This window comes from Pyxicephalus adspersus, chromosome 2, assembly GCF_032062135.1.
Source record: "Pyxicephalus adspersus chromosome 2, UCB_Pads_2.0, whole genome shotgun sequence".
NCBI lineage: Eukaryota > Metazoa > Chordata > Amphibia > Anura > Pyxicephalidae > Pyxicephalus > Pyxicephalus adspersus.
In genome coordinates, this window is record NC_092859.1 from 39,177,597 (window position 1) to 39,194,209 (window position 16,613).

Consider the following 16,613-nt stretch of genomic DNA (forward strand, 5'->3'; position numbering starts at 1 on the left):
TATCTTATTGGTGTCATTTCAAAAGTAATATTAAATAATATATCTATATTTCATTAAAATAATATCCGGTGTTTCTGCAGTGAAAGTCCTTATTATAGGGATTCCTGATTTAAGGGTACAAATCCTGATCCTGCCATGAAAGCCCTTGTCCAGAGAATTTTCACTTGGAGTGTTGGGGTATTACCTGTAACACAAATATATTTCTTCATTTCATGTCATGTGCACCCTTAGTGGAGATTACAAGTGGTTAGGGTAACACCCTTTGCTCAGACAGGTTTGTTTAAAAGAAGCTGGAAAGGGTACAAGATACACATAAGGTAAAAGTTCTTGGGCCTGAAAATGGATCCAGCTTTCAATGATGTTGATAGAGATAACATTTTTTTTTTGGGTTAGGTTGAAACGATAAAAGCAAATAGAACACTGGAAGCTCAAGGATGGGAGCCAAATACTGAAGGACATCTTGGTGTTTCTGTCCTACAGAGATACAGTATATGAATGAAGCCAGCATATTCCTCAACAAAAAAATTTCACCTATAGGGGAAATTATATTTTGGAGTGGACTGACCCCTTTAAGGATTAGTTTAATGTAAAATAGTGTTTAAAACGTGTAATGTAACACATTGCATAATTTATTTTATTTTACATGCCTTTATATTTTATCTTCATTTACATGCTGACCTGTCTGTCCACTAAAATTGACAGTAATAGGGTTTTTATAAAGTAGAATACTGCCAGGGGTGCTTACATCTTCTCTGCCCCCCAAATAGTTTTAATTCACAGTGATCAGGCACATAGGAAATTTAAGTGTAAAAATGTTTCAATTTTAAGCAGATCATTATATAAATTTGTACATAACCTGAATTTACCAGAAAAATGTTTAAAAGGTTACTGTGAGTTTAGGAACACTTTTGTCTTTCTCCTTTCCATGCTGCGAATCTGTATTTTTCTGCAGAATTGCTCACTATCAGCTCTTTGTGCTATTTTGCTGGCACAGTGGAAAATCCTTACAGCCATTGATGGGATTATTGCCCAAACACACTGCAACTGCATCTTCACAAAAAATACTTTACACCCATTATCCATATGGTAACTGTATAACACAAACCCATACCAAGCTCAGTAAGTATTCCATAATGTTAGTCCAGGTCACTTCCCCACTAAATAAAAGACATCTTAGGGCTTTACATATGCATGTGCTAAGGGCTGCGGAAACCAAGTACATTTGCATTTTGCTTTAGTTGATTTAAATAGTGCTGATCATTATTTTAACATGTTTAGACACATGAAACTTCAAAGTGGCAAAAAGCTTCCAAATTAAGCAAGGCAGAAAAAATTGTCAATACACGCTAAATGAATATATTTCATTTGCATAATGAGCTTGAGTAGCTGTAGTCCAGTTTAGCTCCCTAGAATATTTTTGTATGTGTTGTGAATTTAAAGGAGCAACAAAAACCCTAGGCCATCTTAGTACCTGGTTTTCCTTTTGCTTCCAAACCTATTGTCCTTCTCCAGTGCAAGGCTTTTTTTGTGAAGTTTAAAATGTCTTTTTAATATTTTGTGTATGTTGTTTATGTCTATTTGGAGAGATTTCCATTTTCTTACTGCACCAAAGACACAACAGTAAGTAAACATAAAGCTCAGGTCACATTTACAATGCTCTGGGGTAATGGGCATTGTGAAAAAGGCCCTTAGACACTTGTCCCTGAAACATATATGCTTTGTGTTACAGACCTAAATTGCACGTTTTTAGAAGGAACAGATGAACAAGAGGATGTACTGAGCTAGCACAATAAAATTATTAGCCATGATTATTAGTAAGAGCAAGGGTTTTACCCATAGGACTCCACAGAAGTATTGGTTTGATATGGCCAGAAAGTAGAACACTGACTTGTGATGGCAAAGCCCTGACTACCATTTTACTCTCCAGTGGGACTAAAAAAGGCTAGAAAAAGTCAGACTCCAGTAACAAAGTGATACCAAATTAGCTTTTTGATAGTACAGGAGAGGACATCTTATAATGGTGTCTCCTAAGCATCATCCTTACTTTTACAAGTTTAAAATAATTAAGGTTCACCTTAATCACCAAAGGCAAAGTTATGTCAATAATTAAACTTTTTTTCCTTTATATAGATGTGGATCAGTTGGAACCCTCTGACAAGTTTATTTGACATTGTCATCCTTTTGGTATAGTAGAAATTTCCCCCTCTAAACAAATATTACCAAAAAATGGGGTCTCCATTGGAATATCTTTTCTCAACTTTTATGTTGTGACATCCATAACATTTTAAGGAACCTGAAAGTCCAACTTCTGCTAATATGTAAAACAAAAAATGTCCAAAGATTATTAAAATACGATGGAGGCCCTAGAATTCTTACCTACTTTCTGATGCTGTCTTTTCACTGCTCTGTGATCCACCACCAATCTTCTGCCTGCTTCAGCCAGCTTGTTGTTAACGCAGGCTCTTGGGACCTTTCAGGCCACTATGAGCTGCGAAAACATTGATCTACAGAGAACTTCACTCACATCATTACACCCTCTACTTACTTTGGATCAGGATCCACTCATTCAGGATCCACTCACCCTGAAAAAGACCAGAACATGACCCTTAGAGCAACCCTATTGGGAGAATTTTTTTTCTTACAAAAACCATAAAAAAAGCCATAAATGATCACACTGCCAAGCTCCCCTCTGATTAGTTGAACTAGTTTCCCACAGTTCTGGTAGTATTGATCCTTTGGGTCCCCTGCACTGGTTCCCTTCCACTCATGACTTTCTCATTTATATGAGGTCAGCGGGAGGAAACAGTGAAAGCTACTGAAAACCACAAGGATTGACACTGCTGAAATGATTTGTTCTCAAACAGATTTTGGGGGCCAGTTCCAGTGATTTGAGTTCCTTCCATATTTACTCATTATAAGCAGTTAGAGGGCCTACGTAAACAATCTATTTAATTTGTATACAATCAGGCAGTTTTTTGCAGTACATACTTGTTAGTAGTGGATTGGTAAATCAAATTGTAACATGTATGGTCACTTTACAGGTTTTCTGATTCTTAAAAGATGTTTTTTTCTGACATATGCCCATAAAAATGTTTAATTTTCGTATTTTCAGTTTTGCTATGACACTATTCTCTGGGCTATTTATTCCTCAAGTCTGGTAAACCACTGCATGCTTCCATTTTGTTAAAGCCTATTTTCTTAACATTCGTTGGTGCAGGATTTTTCAAGGTATATCAAGGGTTACCAGAAGGCCAAGTCTCCTTTACTTGCAGCTAATGAGACATACAATAATATGTTAATTTAATGGAAACTAATTGATGGGAATAAGCAGGGTCATAGATGAAAGGATTACTCTTTGTCATCCATTATACCTTCTTGTTTCATTTAAATTCTTTATCACTTGTCTCCCTTTTCGAGTCGCCTTTTACGCCCCCTTTACACACTGTAATAAGTGAAATGTGAGGAGAAAGCCACTGGACCCAAATCTAACAGACAGAAATAACAGGACGCATTTATCAAACACGTCACCCTGTCATGGCCTTGCGGCTCAGTTGAAGGACTATATTATCAGGATCTAAGCAGGGGGAAAACGGAAATGGGAAAGAGAATATTACGATGATGGTTATTACTATATTTTTGTGCTGACCTTGCAGCCACAGCTTGATGGTATTAGTAGGTAAGCAATGTCACATGCTGAGAATTGGTTACAGAAAGGAGCAAAGCATTCTGGGACTACTTGTCTGCTCCAAGTAGCTCATACCTGGAAGGCAATTTTATCCAAAACTGAGCGCTTGAACTGCATTTTATACTCACGTTGAGCCAATGAGGACTAAAACAAAACTCAGGGCAAACTGCTAAATTCAAAAAAAGCTTTTCAGCTTGTCATGTCCTCCAGTCTGCTCAATGGACAGTTATTAACATTATTAACATTTGCATTGTTTGATAGTGGCTTTAAAATTACAGTTGGTGGATTTGGGGGTAAGCAATAGGCATTTTTTTATATTTTCCTCCTTTTCTATTGCTGTTGATTTTGAAAAAAAAAAAAAAAAACAGATTAAACTTTTTGAGCGCCATATATGTTAACTTTTAACATTATCCTATTAGGGAACTCCACCTATCTACAGCACTCAGTTTTTATACGAATACCAGGCAGCTGAATAATCTGCAAGATACCGATATATCTCGAAAGCTTCAAAAGGTAGATCTCCAATTTGAATTTATAGATTTGCCTACCCTTCTGCAAAATACCATACTGAGAGATTGTGAGCTCCTGGGTACAGCAAGTGGGCAGAGATAGAAACTCACATGAGCAGTTTTTGCTACCAGAGTCCTTTGGATCTATCAGAAGGGCTGGAAACCTTTAAGTCCATAGTCAATGCTCATGAAAATGCCAGCTGCTGTGTTTGTTAAACCTTAATTATAATCCAGCGACTATTGAATTTCACATTTCTGACCGCCATTGATACAAAAAGCCAATGGAGGGGGAAGAGACTGTCTGGTTAGGAGCTAGGTAACATTGTCGTTTTTAAAGCCAACCCTCAGTATCAATTTATATTTACCTCTACCGCACACTTTCTAATTGCTCTGTCTAAACTTTCCCGAAATACCCAGTACTTTTGGCGGGAGCGTTGGCTAGGTCCTAGAGTATGCCGTAGATATAGAATGATCATTGTTGGCCACCCATTGCTGAGCTCATCATCAACTGGACAGGTTAAAAAACTGTTGTAATGGCTATAGTGGCCCAGGAAAGCCAGCACCTCCATCTCCCCCTATTTCTTTCTGTTTAGGCTGTGTGTGAGAACAGCCAACAGAGCTTACAAGATTATAGAATGCCCTGAAGCTCCCAATTAGAAGCTTTTCCTGATGGCCCTCAAATGAAAATTAACTACTTTTTGAAGTCTGTGGGCATCTTGGGTCAATTGGGGGGGGGGGGGGGGTTCACGAGTAGCTATTTTTCAATCATTAGTAACATGATTTGGTAATGTGTGTGTCCTACTGATTTGTGAGAAGTGGTATTTTTTTGGATGATACACTGTAAATTAATCTTAACATGATGAAAACTTTCCACTGGTTCAAAATACGTTCTGATGCAAATTATTGATGTTGAAGTTGGAAGCCAATTATACCTTGTTGGGTCCGCGCAGATCAGTGACATCCAACATCTAATTGGATGATGTAGGCTATAGGGCAGTGAGCCCCTTTATCCACATTGCTTATTGCCTTTAAAGTGTGCACACAAGTTATTACAACTAGTTTTGTGAAACTCATTTAAGTGAAAAATATAATCTGTTTATTTCAGGTGACGGCCGTAGAAAAGATCTTGTGCTGTGGCAGTTTTGCAGCCTGCAACATCTTGAGATATTTCATACACAAGTCCCCTGCGTGAGCGAGGAAGAAAATTACGGACGCTGGTATGGGAAGAAAATATTTTTCTCTTTATTCTGTACTGTGTGAAGTCCAGTAATGACAAGCAATTATTGAAATATTATTTGCCAACTGCATTGAACCCTGTGAGACCTTGAATTCAAACTACAGACAACAAACTGGTTACTTAAATTTGTGTAAACCGCAAACATATCTCATACAATAGAATTATTGACCTGGATTGAAGGGAAGTCCCACTGTGAAGGGTGTGAGCCAGCAGGGTGGATGCTTTTTGCAAAAGGCAGACGGCGGTGGGGGGGGGTGGGGCGGAGGTGCGGGGTGGTGGATGTGGCGGTTGATCGTGGTGTGAAAATTGCCCTTATCTCTATGTTTTAATGGTTTTAGTCATGCTTTAAAAGAATTCATATCAAATTTCCAGTGGTGTCTTACACCAAAAGAACACAAAAAGCGATATTTTAAATTTTCTCTTTTGTTTTTCATTTTCATATATTATTTTTTTTAATTGCAATGTCCCTTTGAACATCCGATCACCCAGGCTTCTACAATTCTTGGAGCATGTAACTACTTTCTCCTGCAGAAGGTACGCAATTGCACGTTGTTTCTACATGCTGGCTCCAAAATTTCTACTGCATTCTGTAGAACCACGGTGCTCATTGGGGGATCAGGCACCGGACAGATCCAAGTAGTGCGTCATATATAAGGCTTTGCTGGGGACCATTGGTCTTTGTTTGCATATGATATATTTTTCCATTTTCTAAAAAACAATACAGAGTTTTTTCCTAGAGAATGTCATGTTTTAGTGGGTCTTAATGCCCTTTTTGGTTACCACTGACGAGTTAGAGATGTATCTGTCCCCAATCTGCTAATATCTTTTCTTTGCTGACTGCACAGTGTAAAATTCCAAATGGCCAGCTTTCATTGAATGTGTGCCTTATTCACTATTTATTTCAAGGGAAGCCCATACTCTGTATGTGTTCATATGTGTTGGAGGACAGTTTGGTAAGGACATACGTGTCTGAGAGTCTTCTACATGGAATCTATCAATAGGTGGACTTTTGTTTATAAAACTTTTTTTGTATTACATATCCCTGAATTCCTTTTTCAAATCTCCAAAGAATTACAATTCATTGTTTTGCAAATTTTTGTTATGACACGGCAAATTACCCTAACTGTTGGTGCAGCCAATTACCCTAACTGTTTTTGTCAGTGGGGAGGGGAGAGGAAACGGGAATGCGCAAGAAAAAAATAGTAAAAAGTACGTTTAACCCTTAGTCTTTTTGTCCAGTTACATGAAATATCTTAATAATATTGATATTTTTGTTGCATTTTACATGTAGCAGCAATTGTACAAAATAACTGGGATTGAGTTGTCTGGCTGAAAACCATTGCTAGATTCAGATTTTTGAGAGGTTTCTTGAAATGCCTGTTAAGAAGAACAGAATGTGGAATTATTGGAAGTGACAGTAACGTATCAGTGTGTTTTTAATGATGGATGTGTCCAGGTTGGGTGTATTTTCCTCATTTGCTGCTGGTTCTGACACCCATGGATGGGAAATGGGAACACTTTACCAACATGGGAACACAGACAGCTACTTCCCCAAAGAACAGGCTACACAGAAAAGGTTAGTCAGGGAAGATCAATTTATCTCTTATTTAAGAAACAAGTGACGGGAATTGCAGTATTGAGACCCCGGGTGTCACTGTGTTTATGGTTGTTCGTTAGGGGGATGAACATGATTATCTGTTCATTTTGTTGCATTTACATCTTTCTTTATTTGTGCCTTCTTAACATGTGCATTTTATGTATATGGAAGATTATCTTGTATTTATATTGCACCAACATATTCTGCAGAACTTTACAAAGTCAATAGTCATATCACTAAAGCTGCGTACACACGTTCAATTTTTATCGTTGGAAATGAATGACGAACGAACGACGAACGACCGATTGGCCAAAAATCGTTTGTAAAAAAAGTAACCAACGACGAACGAGGATAGTCGTTGGAAATGAACGACCGGACCGGCGGATCGGATTGGACGACGATCGTTGACCATCTATCGTGTGTACGGTCGTTCAGTGATCGTGCATGTTCTGAGCATGCGTGATGAATGAACATTTGATCGATACAGGCTGTATTGTGTATATGAGTGTATGTGTGTGTATATATATATATTCATGTATATAAATATATATATATATATATTCATATATATACATATATATATATATATATATATATATATATATTCATGTATATATATATTCATATACATGAATATATATATATATAGTTGCTGTGTACGTGTACGTAGCTTAACTGTCGCAATCTAATGTTCCTTCCATGGTCATGGTTGGGTTAAATCATTCATACATAGATCTCATATTGTTAGATGTTTGATATTTAATAAAATAAGGTGTTTATACAATAGCTAGAAGGTATGGTATACGCACTATAGAATAATTATACAGTTGACATATTATTATTATTATACAGTGCCATCATATTACACAGTGCTGTTCAAAGTCCATAGAAACCCATACAGACACAGGGAGAACCTGCAAACTCCATGCAGATAGTGTCCTGGCTGGGACTCGAACCCAGGACCTAGCGCTGCAAAGGCCGGAGTGCTAACCCCTGAGCCACTGTGCTGCCCATGTATATACTTCAAAGTTGACAAGTTACAAGTGTCTTTTAAGGATAGATATATGATTAATAAGACAACTTGACTGACAAACCACTCCTGGAGGATATACTTTTTCAGGTTTTCCTGGCACAGATTGCATTTGCAAAAGCCTGGGCGTTGGAAGCTTTTTGTTAAATAGGAGTTCGCAGTTGGTGATCCTTTCAGCAGGGATCTGCAACTAAAGCCTTTGCTTATGTGACCAACACTTAAGGGATCCTTCAGCAGAATTACCACCAGAAAAGAAAAGCTATTTAGCCTTTCTGTTACTCCTTATTCATCCTTTCCAGCTTGGCTGTTAACATAAAATTAAGTAGTACCAATTCTGTTTTCTGTGTGGTCACTTTACACAGTGCTGATTTGTGAGAAAATGGTGACAAAACTGCATTTTTTTCTCCTAATGGCCCTGACACTAAGACTTTCTAAACCCAAAGGACTGTGGATATATGTCATCCACTATTAATTGACTGTTGCCAACATTTTGTTCTGTGCCGCCTGGAAAGTTTCACATATAGAGAAAAAGGACGCAAGCAGATGAAAATCTTGAAGTTTTGTACAGTAGGGAGAAACTGAATTTTCAGATCTCTCCATTGATGTGGAAGCTTGTTCTTATGATTGGGAAATCACCCGTCACCTTCCTGCCACACTTCCCGGAATAAAGCAAATCAATCAGAAGATTATACATAAGAGTGGTGGGGGGGGGGGGGGGGTGCATGCGCTTTACATTTATCATGTAGGTGAGACGCTTAGACGGCTCATTTTTTACACCACGTTCCTTAGGTTTAGCAGTTTTAGATTATGTATGTCTATCTCACTAGTCATTGCAAGCTCCCAGAAGGCCATGCGGTACAGAAGAGATTTATGCTAATAACTGTTGTAATTCTTTGCATGTGTTTGAAGCTAAACTGCAGAAAAAAAAAAAATAGGAAAAAAGCACCATTACTGGTTCTAGACTGCAATCTGCAGATTAATGTTCCTGGGCTTGATGCTCCATGCTGAGAGGATGTTAATCTACCTTTGCTTTCACAGCCAGGAGCATGCAGTAATTTAACCACACTATTGCCGACAATTCCCGATTTCTACTGATCATCAAGAACAAATCAGCTTGTTTCCTGACCTTGTTACCACCATGTTAGGTATAACCTAGTGATCACATAAGTTTTTTTTTAAACCTAAGTTTGCAGGCACAAAGATGCCTATTTTTAAATGTTTTCATCGTAGAATTACCTACTCCTTACCCCAAATTGACCTATTTTTCAGATTGGCTTCAATTAGAAAATGTAAGAATCCTATGTAAAATTGTGTAAATTTCAGTTAAAAAAAATGAATAAGTCTTTGGTGAGAATATTTTTAAATATACCCTAATAATCTATTGGCTGAGATAGGAAGGGTCATCATTGTGACTTGCTATAATGCCTATTGCAGCCACTGGAAGACTAAGTGCACATTAGTGTATTGCTCAATTGTCCATTCACTGTTTAACAAAAGATGCAAAACTTCATTAGTCTTTTTTCAATAGCTAACCATCAAACAGAAATGTGTATATACCAGAGATTGTAAAGGAGGAAGATTAAAATATGACTTATCAGGGGTTTAAAACTGTAACAGTAATGTCCAAATTTTACATAACTGAAGATCAAAAAAAATAGTGAAACTGTAATTTACGCAATGGGCCTGATGTGTTAAATCTATTCAATAATGGAGAAGATAGATCATCATGGGTGAGCCTGGGTGGAATGGATCTAGTTAAGGATTGAAAATATTTGCTGGATCAACCAGGTTCCCCCATAATGGTCCATCTTCTCCCAGTCTTAGAGAGCTTTAATAAATCAGACTCAATGTATGCTAATTTAAAATACAAATATGCTTTTCTTACAACCCCTTCCATCTAAGCAAGTGGCTGCCAACCTTTTCGGACCCGCGGGAAAGCCGGGTCTCTCTCAAAGGGGAAGAAACCTCCCCTTTTGTGATGTCATGATGTCAGAATCCGGCTACTCTCCCATTGCATATCTGAACCTGAAATAGGAGAGTGGGCGGGTTGTGTCCAGAAACACAACCCACCCACTTTCCTGAGCCTGCTATCTACATGGAGGACGTGGTCCACAGCTCTGGCTGGTGCATCCCCCCAGCGTGGTTCTTCCCTAGGTGACTGCTGATCTAAGCTGACCCAACCTAGAAGTTACATCACTCCTTTCCTTGGTGCATCCTAACCGCTCTGTGTCAACAGCTCATTTATGTAGAAATCTCGTCACATTTACGCAGGAACCACATATGCCATATTCCTACAATAAACATGTTACGAGTATGGTCCTATTCATGTCCACAGGGATCTACTGAACAAGGACAGGCAGCAATTTAAGCAGTTTCTGCACCTGGGGCTCATAAACACCATAAGAGCCCACTGGTGTCAGGGATAAGGAGTAAAGCTACGTACACACTTCCAATTATTATCGTTGGAAAACGAACGACGAACGTTCATGCACGATATATACGAACGATCGTATAGCACCGATCCTGCACATAGAGTTAACGACACGATCGTTCGTAGATCTTGTACACACAATAGATACGATCGTTTGAGCGATAGAGGAACTATGTGCACGACAGGAAAGTGAACGGACGTTCGTTCATCACGCATGCTCTGAACATGGACGATCAACGAACGACCGTACACACGAACGATGTTCAACGATCGTCGTCCAATCCGATCCGTCGGTCCGGTCATTCGTTTCCAGCGACTTTCCTCGTTCGTCGGCGTCGTTGGTTACTTTTTTACGAACGATTTTTTGCCCAATCGATCGTTCGTCGTTCGATTGGAACGATAAAAATTGGAAGTGTGTACGCACCTTAAGTAAGCACCTGGATGGTTTGGGTTTCTAGCTTGGATTATGTTAGGAAACTAGGAGTAGTTTTGGAGGAAAAGTGTAGCTGTACTGAGAATTTTTATATAAGCAGGAACATTTTTTTCCCAGATAACAATATGTGATTCTGCCTCCACAGAAAACACAACATTCACCAATGATTAAATAAGAAGCGACATAGTCGTATCTACCTTTTGTTTTTAGATGTTGTGTTTTGAAGATAATTACATTTAGTCCAGAAAAAATAAAGTCAGTCATTTTTAAAACTTTTTAAATATCTGCTTAGATTGGAACCTTTGTCATATAGAGGGCCATATCTCTCATTACCCACAATACACACAACATTCATCACTTATCCCTATAAATATTTGTTCAGTAATTCCGACTTATACAATAAATCAATACATTTCTTGCTGTGGCAAGTCAACCACATTTTATTTAACTTCTGTGAATTACAACCAGTGCTAAAATAGTGCTACATCAACTAATCTTTAGGATTATCTCAGCACGCTACTATTATATCTGCACACATTTATGGCTGTCTCACACTGCTCCTGACTCTGTCTTTGTGTACATGTTCATACTTGAGTCAATGCATAATTGATTTTGTCTCTGCAGTCGAATACCTGTAAGTTTTTCCTGATTGTGTGAGTATGGTTCTGACTCTGTCACTGCAGACTCGTTTTTTGGTTGTATCAGTACAGAACTGATTGTGTCTCTGCATACATGTTTTGCTTATAAAGTACGGATTTTTTTCTCCACTGACCGGTTTCTGGTTGTCTGAACATACTACTGATAGTGTCTCTGCGGACATGTTTCTGGATGCTTCCGCGTGGAACTGATTACGTCTCTGCAGATGTATTTCAGCTGACATTAGTATAGTTGACATGTTTTCTAATCTAGGTACCGAAAGTAAACAGGTTGTTTCTGGGGAACACATATTTAGGCTTTCATCACTATAAAACTGCATGTTTATGAATGCGTCAGTATGCTGCTGATTGTGTCATTTCAAACGTATTGGTACCAATAATTCTCTGGGCATTTGTTCTTTTTTTACATTACTATGATACCGATTGTTTTTATGTGCACAATATTGGATTTGTCCTTATGCCATTGATTTGTATCTTAGTAAACCTGATTCTTTCAGTATGGTACCAATTGTGTCTTAGTAATTTGTTTCTGGATGTGTTAACATGCAAATTATTGTATCTTTGTGGAATCATTATTTTTAATGTTCATTTCAAAAACTTTTTTTATTCATTCGTGTTCATTTGCCCTTATGTTTTGCTATTCTGTTTTTTATTATAGATAACATATGTAAATCTGTACATCTTATGTTTATAATATTTAAATAGCATAGCACATGTCTTCTGTTTGTTGGGCAAGGCAGCGCCCAAACCCGTTGTTGGGAACGGGGTAGTAGTACCAAGTAGCTAATCTAGGGGAGATAAACCCACAATGAGTTATATGGGTCTATTTATGTTGATTGCAGCCTTCAATATTGAAAGCGGTAATCAAGCTTGAAAGTATAATGTCCACCTATTGCCAATTGAAAGAATAGGATGAACAGAAAATAGTTTGTAGTAAAACCCCATACTTGATCATGTGAAAAATAAGTCATGCTCCATCATTTTTTCTCTTACACAAAAATAAGGTTATTTGTTCATATTCTTGAATTATTAATGAAAGAATATATTTATTTTTCAGCACTATAACTTTTCTGTTTTGTAATGCCATCCTCTGTAATGCACAATGGCCTTATAGAAAAGGCAGTGGTTATTTCAACTATAAACTCAATACACTGCTGTAGCTAGGGGTTGTTACCGCTTTACTGCATAGGAAGTACATTTTAATACAAAATGTCATAAGAAATACTAATGTAGTTCAGCAGCTATATACAAAAATACACCTGGATTTACAACCTGCTTTAGCAACAGGGGACAGGTTTAAGTTAGGGGTGAGTTATGGGAAGTCAAGGCTGCTGTGCTTAGCGTTTACCTAGCCCGATGCTGTGGTTAGCTGCTGATGTTAAGATCCACACATTGTTTTATCTCAGAAGGTTACAGTTAGTTATGACTCTCAGAGTGCTTCCACCATAAAGTACTTTTCTCTTATTTCATCACTGCCTCTGAAGCCAGCACATTGTTTTTGTGATGATTTAAATTCTGCAGTTTTTTGTAAAGGAAACACAAAGATCAGAATGTGGTGGCGTAATTGTTCCTTATGATTAAAGCTTCATTACTTTTTACTCTCTCTACCATAAACATTCCTTCCTTGGATACCTAGTACCCCCGACCGCTGTTATTACTCAACAGTAAAGACACTTGTACCACGAATAGTACTTCTACCATGTTTAGTTTGGCTATGTATGTATACACGTGCAATAATTGTCGTTTGAAGACGAACGATTAATGGACAATCAACAATTATTCACGATTATTTTAAACAATCATATTGTGCACAATTTGTACATGCTAAAATGATACGACCGTTCAAATATAATCCACCAATAATGTACACATACTAGATATGATCGTTTGAACGATGCAGGAAGTGACATGTACAGGAGAAAGTGTACCGCAGACCAGAACCATCCACGATCACTGAACGACGTACACACAATAGATAGCGAACGTTCATCACCCAATCATATCCACTGGGGCGGTCGTTTAATTCCGGCAACATTCCTCATTCATCGACGTTGTTGGCCAGTCGTTGTGCACTTTTTTGGTTAACAATTATCAGGCGATCAGTCCTTAATGCTTCATTTCCAATGATAATTCTTGCAGGTGTGTACGTAGCCTGTGCTAAGTTGGCAAAAGTTTATGGTCACCACGTAACCTATATGAGCTTGTTGGCCATCGTATTTAAAAAATATGGACGTTTATGTTGATTTCAACCCCCCTCTTCCTCCCTTTGTCTGCAACAGCCTCCACGCTTCTGGTCTTACACAATTTTTTGGAGTGTGTCTCTGGGTAACTTTTCACATTTAGCCATAGTAGCATTTGTGAATTCAGGTCTTGATGTTGGATGGGAGACCTGGCTCAAAGTTGGCATTCCAGTCCAAACTTGTTAAACAGAGGGGTCTCATTCAAAGGGGAAGCCATTTGAGTTTATCCACACAAAACTCATGAAATCTGGACCATAACTATTTTCTACAAGGTTGGAAGCACAATATTATCTGAATTGTCTTTGTATTACCAGTAAGTTTTCTTTTTACTTGTCGTCATGGCAGAAAGGGATTTGGATTCTTTTTACAGGGACACAGACAAAAACAGATTTTGATAAAATGAGCAAAGGTTAGAAAATTTGTTATTGTTATTTATTGTATCATAAAACAATCTTTGTGCTGTCACTTAATTCAGTTTTGTTTTAATTACAATAAAATGTAATTATCTGCATTTTATCGATATTTGCCTCCTGCTAAAGCCCAACTAAACCTAAAATAAAATTTTAATTAGAGTAAATTTTATGTTTTGTGTATTACTGTGCTTGGCTGTTGGTGTGCCAACTACCCACAGATTCCTGACCTCTATGCTTTTTTGTTTCTTTTGTTTCCACTTATTTCCTATGATGCATGGGGCCAGTTTTATTAAAGCTCTGCAAGACTAGAGAAGATAGACTATCATGAGAAAACCTGGGAGATCCAACAAACCTGGAATGGATTTAAAAAAATGCTATTAATTGACAAATGTTTTTAGTCCTGGCCCAAATTTATTCCTGGTTTTCTGGATCATCACCAGGGTTCTTCCGTGATAGTCTGTCTTCTCTAGTCTTGGGGGACTTCAATGAATCATGCCCATAGTTTCCACTGTAATACAGGGATGCTTGAAAATGTAGTCTGATCATTTTTTTTTTCACCTACTTTGGGGGGTCACATGGTCACATCTGATAGCCCCTTCCACCAGATAAATTCAGAGTTTATAGAAAAATCTGTAGTGAGGTGTACAAGCCAATGAAACAGGTATTCTGTTCACCACTTCACTTTTATACAACGTATGTGTTCAAGTAACAACCTGCTTGCTTTTAGGGTTTGCTTTGTTCAGTTTTGGGTTTAGTTTGGCCTTAAACTTCTGCACAACAGACATTGGGCTGGGAGAAGACAACCTGAACTAGGAACCAACCAAACTTTGCTGTATTTCAGTATGGTGAAAGCAGTCATATCAATAGAAAAATAGCTGAGTGTTAACTCCTCATTGTGCTACTGTTTTTTCTTTGTCCAGTATTTTTTTAAAGTATTTTTTGGAGATATTAATCTTTTTTATGTATATATTTTATATTACCAACTGAAACAATATCATTCAACAGATATTAAAAAAAAATCTCTGTAAAAGTGAATTTGGCAAATGCAATTTGCCTAATTGCAAAGGTGCATAAAATAAATGAAGCAGGATTTCAAAGATTATTTAGTACATCAACTAATTTTATCATCCAAAGTGTATAGCTCTTTACCAAGCATCTTTTTTTTATTGAGTTATTCTCTATTAAAACATGAAGTCTGTACTTCTATACTTAATTATACCAAGATCTATTTAAATGTGTGCTACAATAGCTATAAAACAAATGTCTGCAAGCCAATAAACAGACCAGTCCCCCAAATGTAGACTCGTATGAGCTCTTGCACTTATTTTTTCATTTTCAATTTTTTTCAACTTGAAAATTAAAGAGTTGTGTGAAAAAAATCGCCAGCTGCAAATTTACGGGTTTAATCAAGCCGAGCTTGTGGGTACTTTTTTATATTTATGTCATTGAAAACATTGAGAGCCGTAAAATAGGTGTGTCATGGCGCCTCTCTAATGTGATTATAATCTGTACCATAGAGGGTTTAAGAATTACCATAAGCAAATTATGGATATTGCAGCCGTAAATTTTTTCCCTTTAAATAACGTTTCATACCTTTATTCTGATCTCTCTGCTATGTTTTATCAATAAGTTATTCAATTTGAATTTATAACGCCTACAAAATGCACAAATAGATATGTAGTTCTATTATGTTTTCATTTTTCACACCAAAAAGAAATAGGCATGGTGGCGTGTGTCCTCTTGTCTTCAACAGCTGCCTTGTAAAGCAGTTGTCTAACTGTAAGAGTTGCCTTTTCTTACCTAGGGTTCTTTGGAACAAAGGTTATTAAGGTTCTATGGAACCGCTGATACCAATAATCTTTTAAACTGTAACGGCGACATTCTTTTCATTGAATACCAGTCTAATGGGCATTCTTTCTATAGAGCACCCATTGCGATTGTGCTAATTTTCTACCAGTCTAAAGGGACCCTTCTTTAATGACAGCTATTATAAAAGAGCTCTTTAATAACTACCATTGTAAGGGAGCTTTTTACAATTTTTAATGTAATTATTACTGAAAGTTGAAAAATCTAAGTAACACGTGTTATGTTGTGGTGGTGGGGTCTAGGGACACCATTTCCCCCTACCATCTCTATGTGGTCCTTTATCAAGGGATGTGAGAGTGTAGCAGTTGAGATCCCTTACAGACAAATCCCTGTCCCCTATACCCAACTTTTGAGATCTTTTTAGATCAGTAAATCATTGTCCAGGGTATATAAGCTTTTCTATTCCCAATCTTGTATCTACCGTATTTTTCGGACCATAAGACGCACTTTTTTCCCCCCAGAAGTGGGGGGAAAAAGTCTCTGCGTCTTATGGTCCAAATGTATCAAAATGTATCC

General features: G+C 37.6%; 1 protein-coding gene across 7 annotated transcripts in view; it reads left to right on the forward strand.

Annotated features, from left to right (window-relative positions):
* The window catches only part of SGCD (sarcoglycan delta), a 438,990-nt gene that overhangs the window by 95,059 nt on the left and 327,318 nt on the right, over positions 1-16,613 (forward strand). For all 7 annotated transcript variants that reach the window (XM_072400493.1, XM_072400495.1, XM_072400491.1 and 4 more), the window contains exon 2: positions 5,300-5,411. The gene's annotated coding sequence lies outside the window, so the exon portion shown is untranslated. The remainder of the gene's footprint in view (positions 1-5,299; positions 5,412-16,613) is intronic.